Source organism: Danio rerio, chromosome 1 (genome assembly GCF_049306965.1).
Source record: "Danio rerio strain Tuebingen ecotype United States chromosome 1, GRCz12tu, whole genome shotgun sequence".
Taxonomy (NCBI): Eukaryota; Metazoa; Chordata; class Actinopteri; order Cypriniformes; family Danionidae; genus Danio; species Danio rerio.
Window position 1 is genome coordinate 5,136,838 of NC_133176.1, and position 20,919 is coordinate 5,157,756.

The window sequence follows — 20,919 nt, forward strand, 5'->3', positions numbered from 1 at the left end:
ATCCATTATTTTAAAGTAAATTAAAATTAAAAAAATGTAATTTATTTAAAACATCTGTTATTTTACAGTAAATTTCTGTAATTTAACATCTGCTATTTTACAGTAAATTTCTGTAATTGAAAATCTGTTATTTTACGGTACATTTCTATAATTAAACATCTGTTATTTTACGGTACATTTCTGTAAATCAACATCTGTTACTTTAAGGTAAATTTCTGTAATTTAACATCTGTTATTTTACAGTAAATTTCTGTAATTTAACACCTGTTATTTTACAGTACATTTCTGTAATTTAACACCTGTTATTTTACAGTAAATTTCTGTAATTAAACATCTGTTATTTTACAGTGCATTTCTGTAATTTAACACCTGTTATTTTACGGTACTTTTTTGTAATTTACATCTGTTATTTTACAGTACATTTCTGTAATTTAACATCTGTTATTTTACGGTACATTTCTGTAATTTAACATCTGTTATTTTACGGTACATTTCTGTAATTTAACATCTGTTATTTTACAGTACATTTCTGTAATTTAACATCTGTTATTTTACGGTACATTTCTGTAATTTAACACCTGTTATTTTACAGTAAATTTCTGTAATTAAACATCTGTTATTTTACAGTACATTTCTGTAATTTAACACCTGTTATTTTACAGTAAATTTCTGTAATTAAACATCTGTTATTTTACAGTACATTTCTGTAATTTAACACCTGTTATTTTACGGTACTTTTTTGTAATTTACATCTGTTATTTTACAGTACATTTCTGTAATTTAACATCTGTTATTTTACGGTACATTTCTGTAATTTAACATCTGTTATTTTACAGTACATTTCTGTAATTTAACATCTGTTATTTTACAGTAAATTTCTGTAATTAAACATCTGTTATTTTACAGTACATTTCTGTAATTTAACACCTGTTATTTTACAGTAAATTTCTGTAATTAAACATCTGTTATTTTACAGTACATTTCTGTAATTTAACACCTGTTATTTTACGGTACTTTTTTGTAATTTACATCTGTTATTTTACAGTACATTTCTGTAATTTAACACCTGTTATTTTACGGTACTTTTTTGTAATTTACATCTGTTATTTTACGGTACATTTCTGTAATTTAACATCTGTTATTTTACGGTACATTTCTGTAATTTAACATCTGTTATTTTACAGTACATTTCTGTAATTTAACATCTGTTATTTTACGGTACATTTCTGTAATTTAACATCTGTTATTTTACGGTACATTTCTGTAAATCAACATCTGTTACTTTAAGGTAAATTTCTGTAATTTAACATCTGTTATTTTACAGTAAATTTCTGTAATTAAACATCTGTTATTTTACAGTACATTTCTGTAATTTAACACCTGTTATTTTACGGTACTTTTTTGTAATTTACATCTGTTATTTTACAGTACATTTCTGTAATTTAACATCTGTTATTTTACGGTACATTTCTGTAATTTAACATCTGTTATTTTACAGTATATTTCTGTAATTTAACATCTGTTATTTTACAGTAAATTTCTGTAATTAAACATCTGTTATTTTACAGTACATTTCTGTAATTTAACACCTGTTATTTTAGTGTAAATTTCTGTAATTAAACATCTGTCATTTTACAGTACATTTCTGTAATTTAACACCTGTTATTTTACGGTACTTTTTTGTAATTTACATCTGTTATTTTACAGTACATTTCTGTAATTTAACACCTGTTATTTTACGGTACTTTTTTGTAATTTACATCTGTTATTTTACGGTACATTTCTGTAATTTAACATCTGTTATTTTACGGTACATTTCTGTAATTTAACATCTGTTATTTTACAGTACATTTCTGTAATTTAACATCTGTTATTTTACGGTACATTTCTGTAATTTAACATCTGTTATTTTACGGTACATTTCTGTAAATCAACATCTGTTACTTTAAGGTAAATTTCTGTAATTTAACATCTGTTATTTTACAGTAAATTTCTGTAATTAAACATCTGTTATTTTACAGTACATTTCTGTAATTTAACATCTGTTATTTTACGGTACTTTTTTGTAATTTACATCTGTTATTTTACAGTACATTTCTGTAATTTAACATCTGTTATTTTACGGTACTTTTTTGTAATTTACATCTGTTATTTTACGGTACATTTCTGTAATTTAACATCTGTTATTTTACGGTACATTTCTGTAATTTAACATCTGTTATTTTATGGTAAATTTCTGTAATTTAACATCTGTTATTTTACGGTACATTTCTGTAATTTAACATCTGTTATTTTATGGTAAATTTCTGTAATTTAACAGTCATTATTTTATGTTATTTTACGTAAAAAATGAAGTAACTTTTTTTACAGTGCAGATATCTCACTTTTCTTGCTGCTGATTGGTCCAGTTTGAGGTGTGTATTTCTTTATTTGCATTTATTTGGGGACACAATCCAGAACAAATGTTTTTTTTATTTATTAGTGTCACATATCACATATTGGTGCATTTATTTTTTTGGCTCAGTGCTTAGCATTGTCACCTAACAGCTATAAGGTTGCTGATTCGAGTCTTAGCTGGGCCAGTTGGCATTTTTGTGAAGATGTTGCTTGCTCTCACCGTGTTGGCGTGGGTTTCCTCCGGGTGCTCTGGTTTCCCTCACAGTCCAAACATGCATTGAAGGTGAATTTAATTAACTAATTTGGCTGTATTATATGTGTGTGGATGAGTGTGTATGGATGTTTCCCAGTATTGGCTGGAAGGGTATTAACTGCGTAAAACGTATGCCGGAATAGTTGGTGGTTCATTCTTCTGTGGCGACCCCTGATAAATAAGGAACTAAACTAAAGTAAAATGAATGAATGAATGCATATTCCATGCTGGTATATTCCCATATTCACTGAGTTGCATGATAAAGAACAAGTGGCAAACAAGATCCATCGCTCAGGCTTGAGTGAGCATTTTGTAGTGCAAAAAAGGAAGCTCAAAGACCTTCAGGAAGAGGAAGGGTAATTAAATGGACCAAAAACAAGTATGAATCAATCCCGACTCGACCGGCAGGCCCTCTCGGGGATTGGCGTTAAGCTGGGTTCTGTCTGTGAAGTGTTGTAGAGGTGGAATAATGACCACGGCCATAACAAACCCTGTCTGATGGAGCACGTGAAAGCAGCTTTTATGTGCAACTCTCTAATCCTCGTTCTTCTTCACCTGCTCTTTCTCTTATTCGTCACAGTCTAATCACAGCCAACTTTGGCCTCTGGTGTTTACTTTTTGGTCATGAAGTTGCTTTTATAGACAACTTTCAACAACTTTAACTGCGACTTCCAGTGGGTGGCTGTTTGGTGTTGTTATTGCAAGTGCTTTGGAAAATGACACTTATTGAAAAAAAGAAAAAGCTACAAATAGTTACAAAAACATAAATAAAATGAACAATAATATTATTATCAATAATGACAAACAAACAAACAAACAAATAAATGAATACATAAATAAATAATACTTACACTTAGGGCTGTATATGTCGAAATTGATATTTAGTCACAACATGTTGGCGTTTTGGTAACATCGCATTTTTACGAGGTGGGTCATTAACCCAACACTCAACCCCCAACTATAATAATAATAATAATAATAATAATAATAATAATAATAATAATAAATAACCAATAAAAAAAATCAAGAAATAATTTCATAAACAAACAAACAAATACATAAATAAACAAATACTGAAGGTGTCATTTCTGTATGAGGTTTGCATGTTCTTCCCCTGGTTTCTTTCTGGTGCTCCTGTTTCCCCCAAAGTCCAAACATATACACTACAGGTGAATTGGGTAAGCTAAAATTCTCCGTAGTGTATGTGTGTGAATGCAGGAGTGTATGGGTGTTTTCTAGAGTTGGGTGGCAGCTGAAAGGGCATCCACTGCGTCAAACATATGCTAGATAAGTTGGCGGTTCATTCCCCAAATTAATAAAGGGACTAAGCCGAAAAGAAAATGAATGAATAACAAGTAAAAACAAACACAAATAAATAAATAAATAAATAAATAAATAAATAAATAAATAAATAAATAAATAGTTATTTTAAAATAATCAATCAACAGGGGATGTATTGTCAAACCACTTGTTATTTCTTTTCTCAATTTACCAATTTTTAATAATAATAATAATAATAATAATAATAATAATAATAATTCATTCATTTATTCATTCATTCATTCATTTTCTTGTTGGCTTATTCCCTTTCTTAATCCGGGGTCTCCACAGCGGAATCAACCGCCAACTTATCCAGCAAGTTTTTACACAACTGATGCCCTTCCAGCTACAACCCATCGCTGGGAAACATCCACACACACACTCATACACTACGGACAATTTAGCATGTATTTAGACTGTGGGGGAAAAGTGACAGCACTACCTTCTGCGCCACTGTTTCGCCCATAATAATAATAATAATAATAATAATAATAATAATAATAATAATAATAATAATGTCTATTCACATATTTAAATAACATTAATAATAATTTCTATAGTTTTTTATATATGTATATATTTATGTAGGTTTCTAAAATGCGATAGTATACTTAATTAGAACACATCCATGAATATTCGCATTCTTTTAAGGTAGATAACGAATAAAATATAAGGAAAATATATTGATTAAATCAATTAAAGCATATTAATATATGCATATTAAAGGTTAAAATATATAGTCAAACAACTACACTGAAAAACAAAATGATTCATTGGATTTACTACATTTTTAAGATAAATGGTTGCAAACAATGTGTGTGGGCTGAATTTAAACAAACAAATGCATCTGAACATTACTAACTGAAATTTATTTGCCCATTTCAATTGTTTGCAAATACTTACCTCAATAAAAAAGTTAATTCAATGTATATTTACTTTAGTATGCTGCAATAAATAAATGTTTGCAATTCTTATTGTAATCGATCAACTAAACCGCTTTTCAAACTTTTATGCTTTTCAAACTCTTCACCTGCAGTCTCTTACCTTAAACAAACCATCATAAAAGCAAACAGAGAGGACAGAAAGACTCCAGTGAGATCTTTTCCTCTCATCGGTTTACTAAGAAAATCTGCAAATGTCAGACCTCGTATGGTTTAAAACAAGAGCTGATGCTGTTTTCCAAATCTCAAAGTGTCTATAATTACTCATGCAGCAAGGAGTGACGCTTATATAATGTTCTCTCGCCGGGAACGCAGATACATGCGACACAGATCGACGGAGAATTATGCAAGCCAAGTGACGGAAAGCAGGCCATAGAGCTATATCTGTCTGCAAACCTGTGACCTCGCTTCTGCTATCAGCTATGATGTTTGATTAACTGGGTTAGTTCTCAAAAAAAAAAAAGAAAAACATCAACAAACAACTGATTTAGTTCAAATCTGTATTGTGAAGGTTTTGATTATTACTGACGTTTATATTAATGCATCATTTATTCGGATTATTTACAACAATTATTATTAAATGAAAATTATTGTTTATGACATTTTACTGTATTTTCTGAGTTTTGGAGTTGCAAGAAATGTTCTCTTTAAAAACATTCTACTGTGATATAGTAAAAATAATAATAATAATAATAATAATAATAATAATAATAATAATAAGAAGAAGAAGAAGAAGAAGAAGAAGAAAAAGAAGAAGAAGAAGAAGAGGAAAAAGAAGAAGAAGAAGAATTAGAAAAAGAAAAACACGAAATAACCAAACAAATAAATAATAATAAGAAGAATAAAAAAAAGACAAAGAAAAAATAACTAAGCAACCAGATAATGATAATAATAATAATTATTATTATTATAATATTGATAATAATAACACTAGTATTAATAATAATGATAAGAAGAAGAAGACGAAATAACCAAACAAAATAATAATAATAATAATAATAATAAATTTATTAACAATAATTCTTAATTATCTAAAATAATACTACTAATAATAAATAAATAAATAAATAAATAAATAAATATTATTTGATAGTTGATACTTGAAAACAAAATTGAAATAGACGTGTTTCAAGGAAAAAAATTGCTAAAATAGGTAAATTAGCATATAGTTAATGAAATAATGCTTAATTCACATATGCAAACATGTTATTTTAGAACCTGGTAACAATTTATTTAAAGGTGTCCTTGTTGCAGTGTTACTATCGCAGCTTGAGTTGCTTGATGTTTTTGCATGAGGGACACTTTATGATAAAGTTTAATCTATAAATATTAATTATTTATGATTAGGCTTAATTGATTAAAAAATGTATAAAAAAGATTTTATAAGGGGTTTAAGTAAAGTTATGTGTCAACAGTCTGTGAATATGACCAGCTTCTAATGGTATGTATATATATTAATCACTCTTGATAAAAATAGTCTGCAGAAACACTTTGATTGACATGCCTCCTTTTTTACATTGTACATAAATAAATAAATAAATAAATGAAAAAATAAATGCAAAAAATAAATAAATAAAATATATATATTTTTTATTTATGTATTTATAAATAAATACATGAATAAATAAATTAATTAATGAATACTTAAATAAATAAATACAAATATAAATAAATAAATAAATAAATAAATAAATAAATAAATAAATAAATGCAAAAATAAATACAAATATTTAAATACAAATAAATAAATAAATATTTTACTTTGAGTGCAATGAAACTAGAACATAAGTTTGCTTCTTTATTAATTAAATTGTAAAATAATATAAACAAAACAACTTTTTGATGTTATAGTAATTTGTGGAGATGTGCCTATTGAATCAAATAATAAATGACTTGGCAAAAAAGCAAAAAGCCAGTTTTAATCTCCATTTAATTGAACTCCCACTTCATTTTCCCCACACGGAGCTGCCTCAGACATGTTCTGAATTGAATTGAACACACACAAACACACACACGCACATAAACACATCTAAATCAACACAATGACGATGAATATACAGAACATCCACATTTATTTATTTATTTGATTTCCCCCCATTGATTTTCCCCTGAAGTACTCTTCTAATGTTTGTAGTTGAGCTGAAGGAAAGCTGGTAACGGATTGGCGTGAAAGCGAATGATTTGGTGGAAGAGGCTGGCGCTCCACGTCCTTTAGACTTGATCTGAAGGCCTTTTGCTATAAGTCCTGGAAGCAGAAGCTGAATCTGACGGCAAGTTTGAGCGGATGCCATGATTGGCGGGATTAAAGCTGAAGCGTCTGCGCAGCATCCATGTTGACAGACAAGCAGAGGAAGGACTTTAGTGCTTATCCAGCGCAGCTTCAGACGGACCAAAAACATGATTGTTGGGCTTCAGAAAAAAAGCCAGGAGAGAAGCGGCTCTTTAAGGAAGAAATAAATGATGATTGAATGAAAACTGGTGACACTGGAAAATAACAGACGCTCGGGATGATGATGGAGATACTGTGTGTATTATTTACTAATCATTTAAGGGATTGGAGTCAATTACACTTCTTATGCTAATATGCCTATAAATGATGGATGGATGGATGACATGGAATGAATGAATGAATGAATGAATGATTGAAATAAATGAATGAATGAATGAATCAGTTGGATGAATGAATGAATGAATGAATGAATGAATGAATGAATGAATGAATGAATGAATGAATGAATGAATCAGTTGGATGAATGAATGGATGGACAGAGAGATTGATGGATTTGATTGATGAATGAATGAATTATTAGATTAATGGATCTGGTGAATGAATGAATGAATGAATGAATGAATGAATGAATGAATCCAATGGATTAATGGATACAATAGATTAACGTAATGAATAGATTGATCTGTTGAATGAATGAATGAATGAATGAATGAATGAATGAATGAATGAATGAATGAATGAATGAATGAATGAATGAATGAATGGCTGGATAGATGGATTTAATGGATGGGTGAATAAATGGTGGAAGGATTGATGGATGAATTAATAAATGAATTAATGGATGGATGGATTTGATGAATGAATGAATAAATGAATGAATGGATGGATGGACGGATGCATGGATCTGATGGATAGATGAATAAATGAATGAATGAATGGGTGGTTTAATGAACTGATGAATTAATTGATGTATAAACGAATTAACAGATGGACAGATCTCATGGATGAATAAATGGGTGGATGGATGAATCCAATGAATAGATGAATGAATAAATGAATGAATGAATGGATCTGATGGATTAATTGATGATCGATTCAGTGAATGAATGTGTGAATTCAATGAATGAATGAATGAATGGATGGATGGATTGATGGATCTGATAGATGAATAAATGGGGGTATGAATGAATGAACAAACGAACGAAGGAACAAACGAATGAATGGATGGATGGATAAAAGGGAGGATAAGTGATGGAATTCTTTTTTTCTAATGAAATTAGCTTATACTAAATTTACTCTCTCTCTCTCTTTTTCTCTCTCTCTCTCTCTCTCTCTCTCTCTCTCTCTCTCTCTCTCTCTCTCTCTATATATATATATATATATATATATATATATATATATATATATATATATATATATATATATATATATATATATATATATATATATATTTATTTATTTATTTATCATTATTAATTTATGTATTATTTCATTCATTCATTTAGTCATTTATTCTACTGCTCAGCATAAATAGGTAAACATTTTTTATCCATACATTTTTCAGTATATTAAGGTAATATATTTTGGTGCATTTGAACAAAACAGATTTCATAGATTTAATATTTTTTTCCTAACATATAAATTCAGGCTATTAATTTTTTGGACTGTTATGAAGTTATTTTGTCAGATTAGCTCCAGATTAATCTTCAGCAATCTATAGAAAATATAAATGCATAAGAGGTGTACTAATATATGCTGAACACTATAGGGATTTCAATATAAGACTTTAGCATATGCAGGTTTTGCATACTTCTGGGACTAGGAATAGTTAACAGGTTATAGTAATTGTTAAATGAACTGTATTTCTCACCTGGCCATTAATAGCAGAAAATAATACAAATGAATTATGGGATTCTGGCTTCAGGTTCAGTATTAATTTACTAATTCAAATATTCCTTCATCTGGGTGTTCATATAGAGGAGCTGAAATTAGTTCAAGGCAATTACTCATGAATGATAAAACAAATCAACACAGTTCAAATGAAATCAGCTGGGAGAATTGAAAGCACACATTTTACAGCTCTTTGTGTAAAGTATTTATGCTAAGTGAAGATTTGACAAGCACCGATCAAGCTTTTCAGGTCAGACAATATCCATTTCTCTATTTATACTCTTTAAATAGTATCATTCATTCATTCATTTTCCTTCAGCCTAGTCCTTTATTTATCGGAGTTTGTCACGTTGGAATGAACCACCAACTATTCCAGCATATTTGTGCTTCACAGCAGTTGCCATTCCAACTACAACCCAGCACTGGGAAACACACTCAATACATCAATACACACTTATTCACATTTATATACTACAGATAAGTTTATTCAATTCACCTATAGCACATGTGGTGGAAACCAGAGCACCCAGAGGAAACCCACACCAATACGGGGAGAACATGCAAACTCCACACAGAAATGGCGACTGACCCAGCCGAGACTCGAACCAGTGCCTTATTCTGACTCTCATTTTTTTTATGTTTGTTGAAGTTCACTTCTTTTTTTTCTCTTTAAATAAGTAAATTAAATTAAATGAAAAATACACTAATTGCTTTTGATTATTATATAGAAATACAATCAATCAATTAATCAATCAATCCCCCAACCAACTAATCAATCAACAACAAAAAACAACTACCAACCAACCAACCAACCAACCAGAAAAACAACTAAATAACAAAACATAAAAAATACATTAAATTAAATTATTTAAATAAAATCTTAATAATCACACACACACACACACACACACACACACACACACACACACACACACACACACACACATTGTAATCAATTAATCAATCAATGTGTTAGTCAGTCAAACATTCAAAAAACAACCAAACATAAAATTTATCATTTAAAAAAAAACTACCTAAAGAAGAAAAAAAAACTACCAACCAAGCAAAAAACAAAAACAAAAAACAATCATTCAAATAAAATAATTCAATCAATCAATATATCAGTTAATCAATCAATTAATCAATAAATCAATCATTTAACCAACCAACCAAACAACTAAAAAAACAACCTACCAAAAAAATATGTCAATCCAACAATCAGTCAGTCAGTCACTCAATCAACCAAACATAAAAAAAAACAACCAACAAACCAATCCATCAACCATCCATCTTATAAAAATCAATCAATCAATCTATAGATCAATCAATCATTCAATCAAAAAAACAACCAACCAAAAAAAATCAATCAATCAATCAGTCAGTGTCGTGGGGAATTTAAATAACAGCCCAATGGATTTGTGTTATCATTAATCCATTTTAATCAAATATCCACAGGTGTTTTAGCTTCATTTTAAATCAGTGTAACTGTAATTGTTATAAAGTTGAACAAAACACTCTTTTTCCCCTCTCTGAAATAAAAAGGGAAACATAGAAGAGCTTCTTTTCCGTTTCCATTTCACACACTCAAATCAGCCGAACATTTTTAGTTTTTTTTTTAGTGATGATGAAATATCTTTTGCTTTGTCTTCCATGCAGTATCTTCATTAAGACAGCATCAGTCTCACACAAGCCGGAAATGAAGGCGTCTCTTCACCAGCACTTCATTAGACATGCTATCTCATGCTCCCTGATTCTTTCTGAGAGCCTCAATTTGGATCAACACTGTCGTCTCTGCCAGACACAGCAAAACCAGGACAAGACAAAACAGCCAAAGAACAAAATCCAACCGGATGACTTACACAACCAATAGAGCTTCATTTGAAATGCATGCACTTCAGAACATGGCAGAAAAAAGAAAGAATACGACAATAGCCTAAAAAAATAAACCCTCAGCTCTGAATCTGCCATAGGAAACGATCTGCATATAATAGACATGAGTCGTGCATGAAATCACATTGTTATGTGGGGAGATTTGGTTTCAGTCCTGCATGATATGTGCACACAGCTGTGTGTGGATCTGCACATGTCTGTGCTGAATGTGAAATTCAATCCAGAGGCAATTTTTAGACACAGCACAACTCTCCAGAAATAACAATGCACCAAACTAGAGAGACATTACAAGAAATACAATAGTTGGACCCAAATGTAAAATAAAATAAAATAAAATAAAATTAAATTAAATTAAATTAAATTAAATTAAATTAAATTAAATTAAATTAAATTAAACGTAACACTTTAAATTTATGGTCAATTAGTTCAAGTTAGGTAATGTTAACATGGACTTAGTTCAAGTTAGGTAATGTTAACATGAACGTAATATTAATAATACATTTATTACTGTATTTATTCCTCTTTGTTAACGTTAATTAGTTAGTTAGTTAGTTAGTTAGTTAGGTAGTTAGTTAGTTAGTTAGTTAGTTAGTTAGTTAGTTAGTTAAATAGTTAAATTCATGTTAGTTCATGTTAAGTCAGTGTGCATTACCTAATGTAACAAGCACAACTTTGGATTTTAATACATTAGTTAATGTTAAACTATGAAAAATAAATGCTTCACAAGATTATTCATGCTTAGTTAATGTTAGTAAATATATTTACTAACTCTAACTAATGAACCATTATAAGTGTTATTAAGCAAAATCAAAGCAAAACAAAACAAAACAACAATAAATAAATAAATAAATAAATAAATAATGAATGATCGAATGAGATGAACATATTCTTTAAATATGAAAACGTTTGAAATGACGTGTTAAAAAATAAAATAAAATAAATGAAAAAAAAGAATGAGTAAATAAATAAATAAAATAAAAAACAGTGAACATATTATTTAAACATGAAAATGTTTAAAATGACATATTCAAAATAAAATAATGTAAAAAAAATTAAGGAATGAATTAATACAAAAATAAACATAATAATAAAAAATAAGTAAATAAATAAATAAATACATGGCGAACACATTATTTCAATATCAAAATGTTTGAAAGACATGTTAAAACTTAATTGAGAAAAAAAGAATGAATAAATAAATAAAAAATAAGATGAATGCATTATTTCAATATCAAAATGTTTAAATTGACATAAAATAACAAATAAAATGACAAATAAAATAAAAAATGTAAAAAAAATGAATGAATGAATGAATGAATAAATAAATAAATAAATAAATAAATAAATAAATAAATAAATAAATAAATAAGGTGATCGTACTGACATGCAAACGTATTTTTGTCATGTGCACTGTAATCCACACGTGGTCCAGCTGCACTCTCATAGCGGGGAAATAAAAACAAAATCTTCGATGCAGCACATTTATAAATGCAACACTGATGACCGACGTCTCCAAACACTTCTTATTCTTCCACTTGTTTTGGCAGCACAACATGGCGTCTCTCTGCCGTCTGAACACTGTACTGCGTGCTGATTGGTTTAAACCAAGTCTTTCTTATGAATGAAAGCTGCACGCTCAGAGACATCACGATGCACTCGCAGGTACAGACATCCAGTCTACAAGCTGGAATACACACAAGGATCTAATCGGCGTGACGCAGCTTCAAAAATTAGTTTCAAAAGGGAAGAACGGATTTGCTCGAAATATTGCAAAAACAACCAATTATCACGTTTTTGTGTAATATATGTGTCCTAATAGTGGTTTTAGCAGAGTGGGACACATATACGACTGTCAACAGCTCAAAAAAAGTGTTTTGGTGTTTCGTGACCCTTTAAAGGGAAAAGGAGATGAGACTCTAATTGGTTTAATGCATGTGATGCTCAAAACACAGCCAGAACTCATTAAAAGAATAAGCACAACCGTGTTAGACCATGTTTTTTTCTAGCAAAAGTGGATTCAGACATACAGTACCTTTAATGCTTTTGTGCTATGCTCTTTAGACTTTGCGCCTAGATTGTTAAAACAGAGACTAATATGTTTTGCATGTCTAGAGGTTGCTTTTTGATTTAGGAATTTGTAGATATTTGGACTAGAAACAACTCAACAAATCTAAGTAAGAAAATCATTTTTTTTTTACCTTGTAAGGACTGAAAGTATATTTATATCTTCACAAATGCACTCAAGTAAAAGTAGTCACATGAAATCAACGTGTTTCTACATGTTGTTACTTTTTTCTGTAACATTTCTGTTTTCATTGTATGACATCTAGAGTGTACTAACCAGATGAGAAATGTTCTGCATGGGAGGAATGACCCAGTTGTTTGCACTCCAGCTGCCCACAATCACTGATCAAGTACAAATGAAATGGGACAGTGCATTCGGATCCTCACACTCTGTCTTTTTACATTCACGGTTATGCGCTGAGAGCTTGTTTCAAAGTGACTTAAAGTGCATAGAAGGTTAACATTTTAGCAGCACGCGTGTTCCCTGGGAAGAAACACACAAGTCTCGTGCGACCAGTCAGAAGTTTAAAAAGTACTAAAAAAGATGCTCAGGTGAAAGTGGTGGTCTTGAGTGAAACATATAATTAATTAAAGAAAAATATCTTCTTAGGAAAAAAAAATCTGCTTTTTGTTAAACAGAAATAAACAGGGTGCCTAATAATTCTGACTTCAACTGTATGCGTTCAATCTAACACTACTAGAAGCATCATCTCATGTACTGTCGCCTAAGTGGTATCGGTAGCAGTGCAAGGCTGATGAATTAGCTTTTGTACCTTTAAATAAATATCGATACATGGCTACATCAATAATATATCGTGGTTGGATTTATCACAATAAACCAGCATCGATATTTTGTCCTGGCTCTATTACTAAATAATTAAATGTGATCAAAAATAACACTGTGCAGTCTTCATTGCTGATCCCAACTCCACATTGCAGATGCTGCCATGTGACTATTGTGAACGCACACATTGCAATATCGATGATGAAACGATATATCGCCCTGGATGGCAGTGCATAATATTAATAGTGTATAATATTTTGCTAAATAAGTTTCAAGATACTAGTGTTCAACTTAAAGTGATATTTAAAGGCTTAACTAAGTTAATAAGCTAGGTAAGTTAGGGTAATTAGGCAAATCATTGCATATTAATGGTTCTGTAGAAAATCAAAAACATATATAGCTTAAGGGGGCTAATAATATTGACCTTGAAAGCATTTTAAAATAATTAAAAACTGCTTTTTTTCCAGCCTAAATAAAACAAACAAGACTTTCTCCAGAAGAAAAAATATAGGAAATACTGTGAAAATTTCCTTGCTCTGTTAAACATCATTTGGAAAATATTTTCAAGGATGTTCATTTTGAGGATCCTTACTATTTACATCAATATTTTATATTTTTTTTTCTTTAAATTATCAAGTTAGCCATTCTGTTCAGACTTATATTTTTGTTCCTCGTTGTAAACAATCTATGGGTAAAAGAGCTTTTATGTTTAAGGCTCCAACAGATTGGATTAATTTACTGATGCGAACACTCAATCCATTACATCATTTAAGGTCTTTAAGCAGACTTTGCTATCTTATTTTACTTTGTATTGTACTTGCTTTTCCTGAGGATATTATAATTTATATGTTGCTTGATTTACTGATCTGTATATAGTTTATATATATATATATATATATATATATATATATATATATATATATATATATATATATATAGAGTTGAAGTCAGAATTATTAGCCCCCTTTTGATTTTTTTTGTCTTTTTTTAAATATTTCCCAAATGATGTTTAACAGGGCAAGGACATTTTCACAGTATGTCTGATAATATTTTTTTCATCTGGAGAAAAAGTCTCATTTGTTTTATTTCGGTGAGAATAAAAGTACTTTTGAAATTTTTAAAAAACATTTTTGGGACAAAATTATTAGCCTCTTTAAGCTATTTTTTCTTTCTCGATAGTCTACAATCATTACTCAATAACTTGCCTAATTACCCTAACCTGCCTAGTTCACCTATCTACCCTAGTTAAGCCTCTAAATGTCACTTTAAGCTGTATAGAAGTGTCTTAAAAATATCAAGTAAAATATTATTTACTTTCATCATGACAAAGATAAAATAAATCTGTTATTAGAGATGAGTTATTAAAACTATTATGTTTAGAAATGTGCTGAAACAATCTTCCTTCCATTAAACAGAAATTGGGGAAAAAAATAAACGGGCGCTAATGATTCAGGGGGGCTAATAATTCTGATTTCAATTGTATATATGTATGTATGTATAATACTCCACCCCCCCTCCCTTCTTTTCTTTTCTATTTTATTATTTTTCTTTTACTTTATTTTATTTATTTACTTATTTTTTATAATATGTCATGTTTTTTGGATGTTGTGTACGTTATGTTTTGTCTTCTTCTGTTGTTATTATGTGATTGCGATTAATTGTGGGACCCCCTCGAAAACAAGATGGTACATCTAAAGGGGTTCATCCCAATGAATAAATATCAAATATTTGAAATAAATCACAGGAGAGCTAATAATTCTGACTTCAACTGTACACACAGCGCATGGCATCACACATTCCCCGGCCAACTTCACCCAATGTGACTTTGCTTGCTCTGTGACTATGATGTAAAGCCTGTTGTTAAACGGCTTGAAGCACTCAAGCGGCGATACATCAACCTGTTGTATTTTTATTTTTATTCTTTTTCGGCCAGACATCACAAGGGCCGGGATGCAGGGAGTCAGTAATGCGACGCTCGCCATTTATCAAACGACAGGGTTACTGTGGCTGCCTATCGCTAGGTGCAGTTTTGTAAACAAACATATAAAAAAAAAGGCAGTAATAAATACAGCATGAAGTCTGAACCAACACACAGCCCATCAGGGTGTCACAGGCACCGTTGCTGATAAGAAAAGTACAATAGTAGTCTGCTGAACTCCAGAAATATAAATATTAAAAAAAAAACTGCTTCAGGATCCCAGCGCACACAGGAACAAAAGGTTATCGCGCAGTGTGATCGCATTTGTGTCTGCTTATATTAGTTTGCAGTGTACAAGGACATTTTGTACAGCGTGACATCAGTGATTAGGCCTATGATTCAGTGCATTTCTTAGAAATAGCATTTATAGAGCCTATTAATTCCATTAATTTGATAGTAGAAACCTCCAAGCATTTACGGGTCAAAGATGAGATGTGTTGTTTCAGTGCATGCATCACATTGAATGATTAAAAATTAGTACATGTTGTATTATATTTGAAAGTGTCTGCTTTAATGGCTCAAGTTAATTTTGTAATTTACTGAAGCCAATTCAGCAGCTTATCTAACTAAATAACTTACGATAACGGACCAAAAACTAGTACACCTAAATGTATATGTCAGAAAAATATTAGATACAAATTTAAACAGAGGAGAAATTAAGAGAAGCCATATATATATATATATATATATATATATATATATATATATATATATATATATATATATATATATATATATATATATATATATACATATATATATAATTTAGCTGAAATTTGGCTAGTTGCAATTTATCTTTTGCAACATTTTAATGTAATTGCATTATCTTTCAATTTCTAAATATGTTTGGTGAATGTGGCTGCCTTTCGCTAGGTGTTTTGTAAACAAACATATTAAAAAGGCAGTAATAAATACAAGAATTTGGGGTAATAAAATGTCCAGAAATATCCTTAAAGGGATAGTTTACACAAAAATGAAACCTCAACCTTTACTTGTTCAAACCCTTTTTGAGTTTCTTTTTTTTTTTGTTAAACACAGAAGATATTAGGAAGAATGCTGGGACCTTGTGGTTTTCGTAGAAATATGTGTTGTTTTGATGCATGCATCACATTGAATATGTAAAAAGTATATGATATTTTACATAATATATGCAAGTTTCTGCTTTATTGGCATGAACTAATATTGTACTAATTATACATACATACAGTTGAAGTCAGTTGACTATTTTTTTTTATATATAAATATTTCCCAAATGATGTTTAACAGAGCAAGGAAATTTTCACAGTATGTCTGATAATATTATTTCTTCTGGAGAAAGTCTTATTTGTTTTATTTCGGCTAGAATAAAAGCAGTTTTTAATTATTTCCCAAATTTTTAGCCCCTTTAAGCTATATTTTTTCCGACAGTCTACAGAACAAACCATCGTTGTACAATAACTTGCCTAATTACCCTAACCTGCCTAGTTAACCTAATTAACCTAGTTAAGCCTTTAAATGTCTCTTTAAGCTGTATAGAAGTGTCTTGAACAATATCTATAAAATATTATTTACTGCCATCATGGCAAAGTTAAAATAAATCAGTTATTAGAAATGAGTGATTAAAACTATTATGTTTAGAGGAAATCTTCTGTTGGGGAAAAATAAACAGGGGGGCTAATAACTCAGAGGGGACTAATAATTCTGACTTCAACTGTATTAATAATTGTAAATGTTGTACTATATATGCACATTTCTGCCTAACGGTTCAAACTAATTTTGTGGTAATAAAATGTCAAAAATATCCTTAAAGGGATAGTTCACGCAAAAATTTAATTTGGTCATCATTTGCTCAATCTTTACTTGTTCAAAAACTGTTTGAGTTTCTTTCATCTGTTGAACACAAAAGAAGATATTTTAAAGAATGCTGATGGTTGCTGCGATGTCTTCTGTAAATCATTGCTTAAAATAAGTATTAAAGTCACGATGATAATGATGATTATTATTAGTATTATTATTATTATTATTAATGGTAGTAGTAGTAGTAGTAGTAGTATTAACAACAACACAAAAAACAGCAATAATAATAATAATAATAATAATAATAATAAGAAGAAGAAGAAGAAGAAGAAGAAATTAATACTATCATCATCATCATCATCATCAACAACATGATTAGTATTATTAATAATAATTATTATAAGTTTTATACATGACATAATATAATATAAAATATATGTTATGTTTTACTTGTAAATGTTTTTGCTTTACAAATAGAAATGAGATAACAGCGTCCATAAATACATAAATACTTTGTTTTCATTACAAAGAACAGAACAGTAAATACACTGAACTCTTCACACCAGCTGCTCAAGAGTCATATTAACTAAAGGATAAATACACTCTTGATAAAACACTCGAGATTAGTCTACGGTTTGTGCCATCTTTTAACAGCATTATACATTTGCACATGAATTAGCATTTATTTCAGGAAGCAATCTATCTATCTATCTATCTATCTATCTATCTATCTATCTATCTATCTATCTATCTATCTATCTATCTATCTATCTATCTATCTATCTATCTATCTATCTATCTATCTATCTATCTATCTATCATCTATCTATCCATCCATCCATCCATCCATCCATTTATTTATCTACGCCGTGAAGTGCTGTGTTTCACACAATAGATTTGTGTTGGTACAACATGTAGAAATTAAGTTAACTAATTACTTTATAACAAATTTAGGCAGATTAAACATAAAACAATTAAGTTAACCCAACAAAATCTCAACAATGGTGTTGTTTTAGATCATTTCAAATAAGTAGTTTAAACAAGCAACAAAAATATATATATATATATTTTAATGGATCTTTTTTTCTCTCTTTGACTGAAAGACACACGCGAGGATCTTAAGGAAAGCAAACAGCATGCCGACGGCGAAAATCCAGCCATAAGTTTTAGGTAAAACAGAAATCTTCAAACTCACACTGTCCTACATTAAATTATATTTAGCCTGGGTGAAATGAGAACAGCATCAGAGCGCTGACGTCAACATCAGGCTTTCCTTTCTAATTCTCTTTGCTTCACTTGTTAGCTTAGCCCAATGAAATCTAAAGGGAGTCGAGACAAAAACAAATTAGTCGTGTTTTCGCACTTAAAACAGCCCGCAGCTCCTTCACAGGGGCCTTTTCTGTGTCTCTTTGTCGGGCTCGTTCCTCTACCAGCACAAAACTGCTAATTCGCCAAAAATACACTAATTAAAACAATTTTCCACAACAATCCGGGAAGATGAAGCCACGTCGGGTGTCATTTGAACTACATGAATGCAGTCGTATGAGGCACAGTTTGCCATGTTTATGGTAATTTCCCTTGGATTAGCCACTAACCAACAGGTGTCTAGTTGCTATGGCGACCGCTGCCAGTTACCAGCCCATAAGCATGGATAACTGTGTTTCTCACAGCATCCGAAAACTTGGCTACAAGCAGCGTGCTTTGCGCGTCTGAATGGGTGATGCGTGCAATCTGAATACTTTAGCTTCATAAACCACTTTATTTGCTTCTAGGGGCCCATCGAGGCCCAAATTAGACCCTGTACACTGTCCAAATCGCATGGATACTACTGAACACTTGGTTTTTAAGGATAAACACGAGCAGCAACAAACCCCTAAACCATTCAATGTATAATTATCTCCATTAGCTCTTGGCATAGCTCGAGCATTAAAGCAATATATTTTCCATCGCAATGCATGTCTCTCATAACATCAGATGCATGATGGACATTAACGCAGCATATACTGTAATTAAAGAGTGCTTTCGCAGCTTGTTTTCTTTTTATAAACCAGAGATACAGTCAACACAGGCTCATTCTGAAAATGTAGCCCTATATACATTTCTGGAGATCGCGAATTATGTAGCCAGAGGTCTTTACGAATTCTTTGCATTTCGTTTCCTTTTTGTGCTTAGCAGCTGATCGATTATCTCTGTATGGAAGGCTTTTCCGCTAGTTTGTCCAGTGGCTCACTATGTATGTCAGTGGATTTGAGACGCAGAGAGGATTGCTTTTGTAAACACTATTGGTTGGGTTTAGGGAAGTGGGTGGTCGCTGGTCAATCAGTGCTTTTTAAAGCATTATGGGTTGGGTTTAGGGAAGGAGGAGGGTGGGTCAGTCAATCGGTCAGTCAGTCAGTCAGCGACCTCTGGTGGACTGGAGAACAGCAGGTGCGAATGGCACTTGCGAGAGAAATTTGAAATTTCTAAAAGTATACACAGCGGCCTCTAATGAATTCACAAAAACAAAAACAGCAAAAAAATGTAGCTCCTGGGACATATTTGACACTCTCTAGAAATGTGTATAGGGGTGCATATTCAGAATATATATATATATATATATATATATATATATATATATATATATATATATATATATATATATATATATATATATATATACATACATACAGTGCTCAGCATATATGGGTACACCCCTCATAAATCTCTCGTGTAAATTAACATTTTCTATAGGATGCTTTACAATATTATATTTGTGCATATACATTAGTTTAGTCAGTACCGAAGCCAAATCTGGAGCTAAACTAACAGAATAACTTACAATTAATGGTTTAAAAATGAGTACCCCAAAGTTATGTTAGGTAAAAATATTAAATACAAATTATTTTTATAAATAATTTTCATATTTTAATATTAATAAAATAAAATTAAGCAAATATCAAGAGAAACGAAAATATATACACAATTTCGTTGAAATGTTGAAGTTTATAATTTTGTTTTACAATATTTTGCATGAATTTAAATGTATTATTTTCCATTTCTAAAGGCGCTCTGTGACTAAAATATTATTTTATTAAATATATCAGTTTAATAAATCTGTTTTGTTCAAATGCACCGAAATATATTACCCATATTTACTAAGATATTGATTCAAATATCACTCAGTTATATATTATTACTCAATTATAAATTGAGTAAAAATGTTGTCATTTCATTTAGTTTTTTTATTCTGAATTTTTAATTCTGATATGTTTAAATTACAACATGACACATTCAAACATACACGGACATGTTTCGGTGAGGAGAATGACCGCAGCTTAACACGTGGGTTAAAACAAATAAACAGTTTAAATAAAGTTTAATTTGGAATGAAGGAGCACATGGGAGAGTTGTTTCAAG

At 30.3% G+C, this 20,919-nt stretch overlaps 1 long non-coding RNA gene across 6 annotated transcripts in view; it reads left to right on the plus strand.

The window, feature by feature from the left end:
- The window catches only part of LOC137495392 (uncharacterized), a 211,069-nt gene that overhangs the window by 103,351 nt on the left and 86,799 nt on the right, over positions 1-20,919 (plus strand). For 2 of the 6 annotated variants that reach the window (XR_012405394.1, XR_012405391.1), the window contains one exon: positions 10,688-11,238. The exons of the other annotated variants lie outside the window; for them this stretch is intronic. This is a non-coding gene — a long non-coding RNA (uncharacterized lncRNA). Of the gene's footprint in view, positions 1-10,687; positions 11,239-20,919 lie in introns of those variants that run through there. 6 annotated transcript variants of the gene reach the window in all.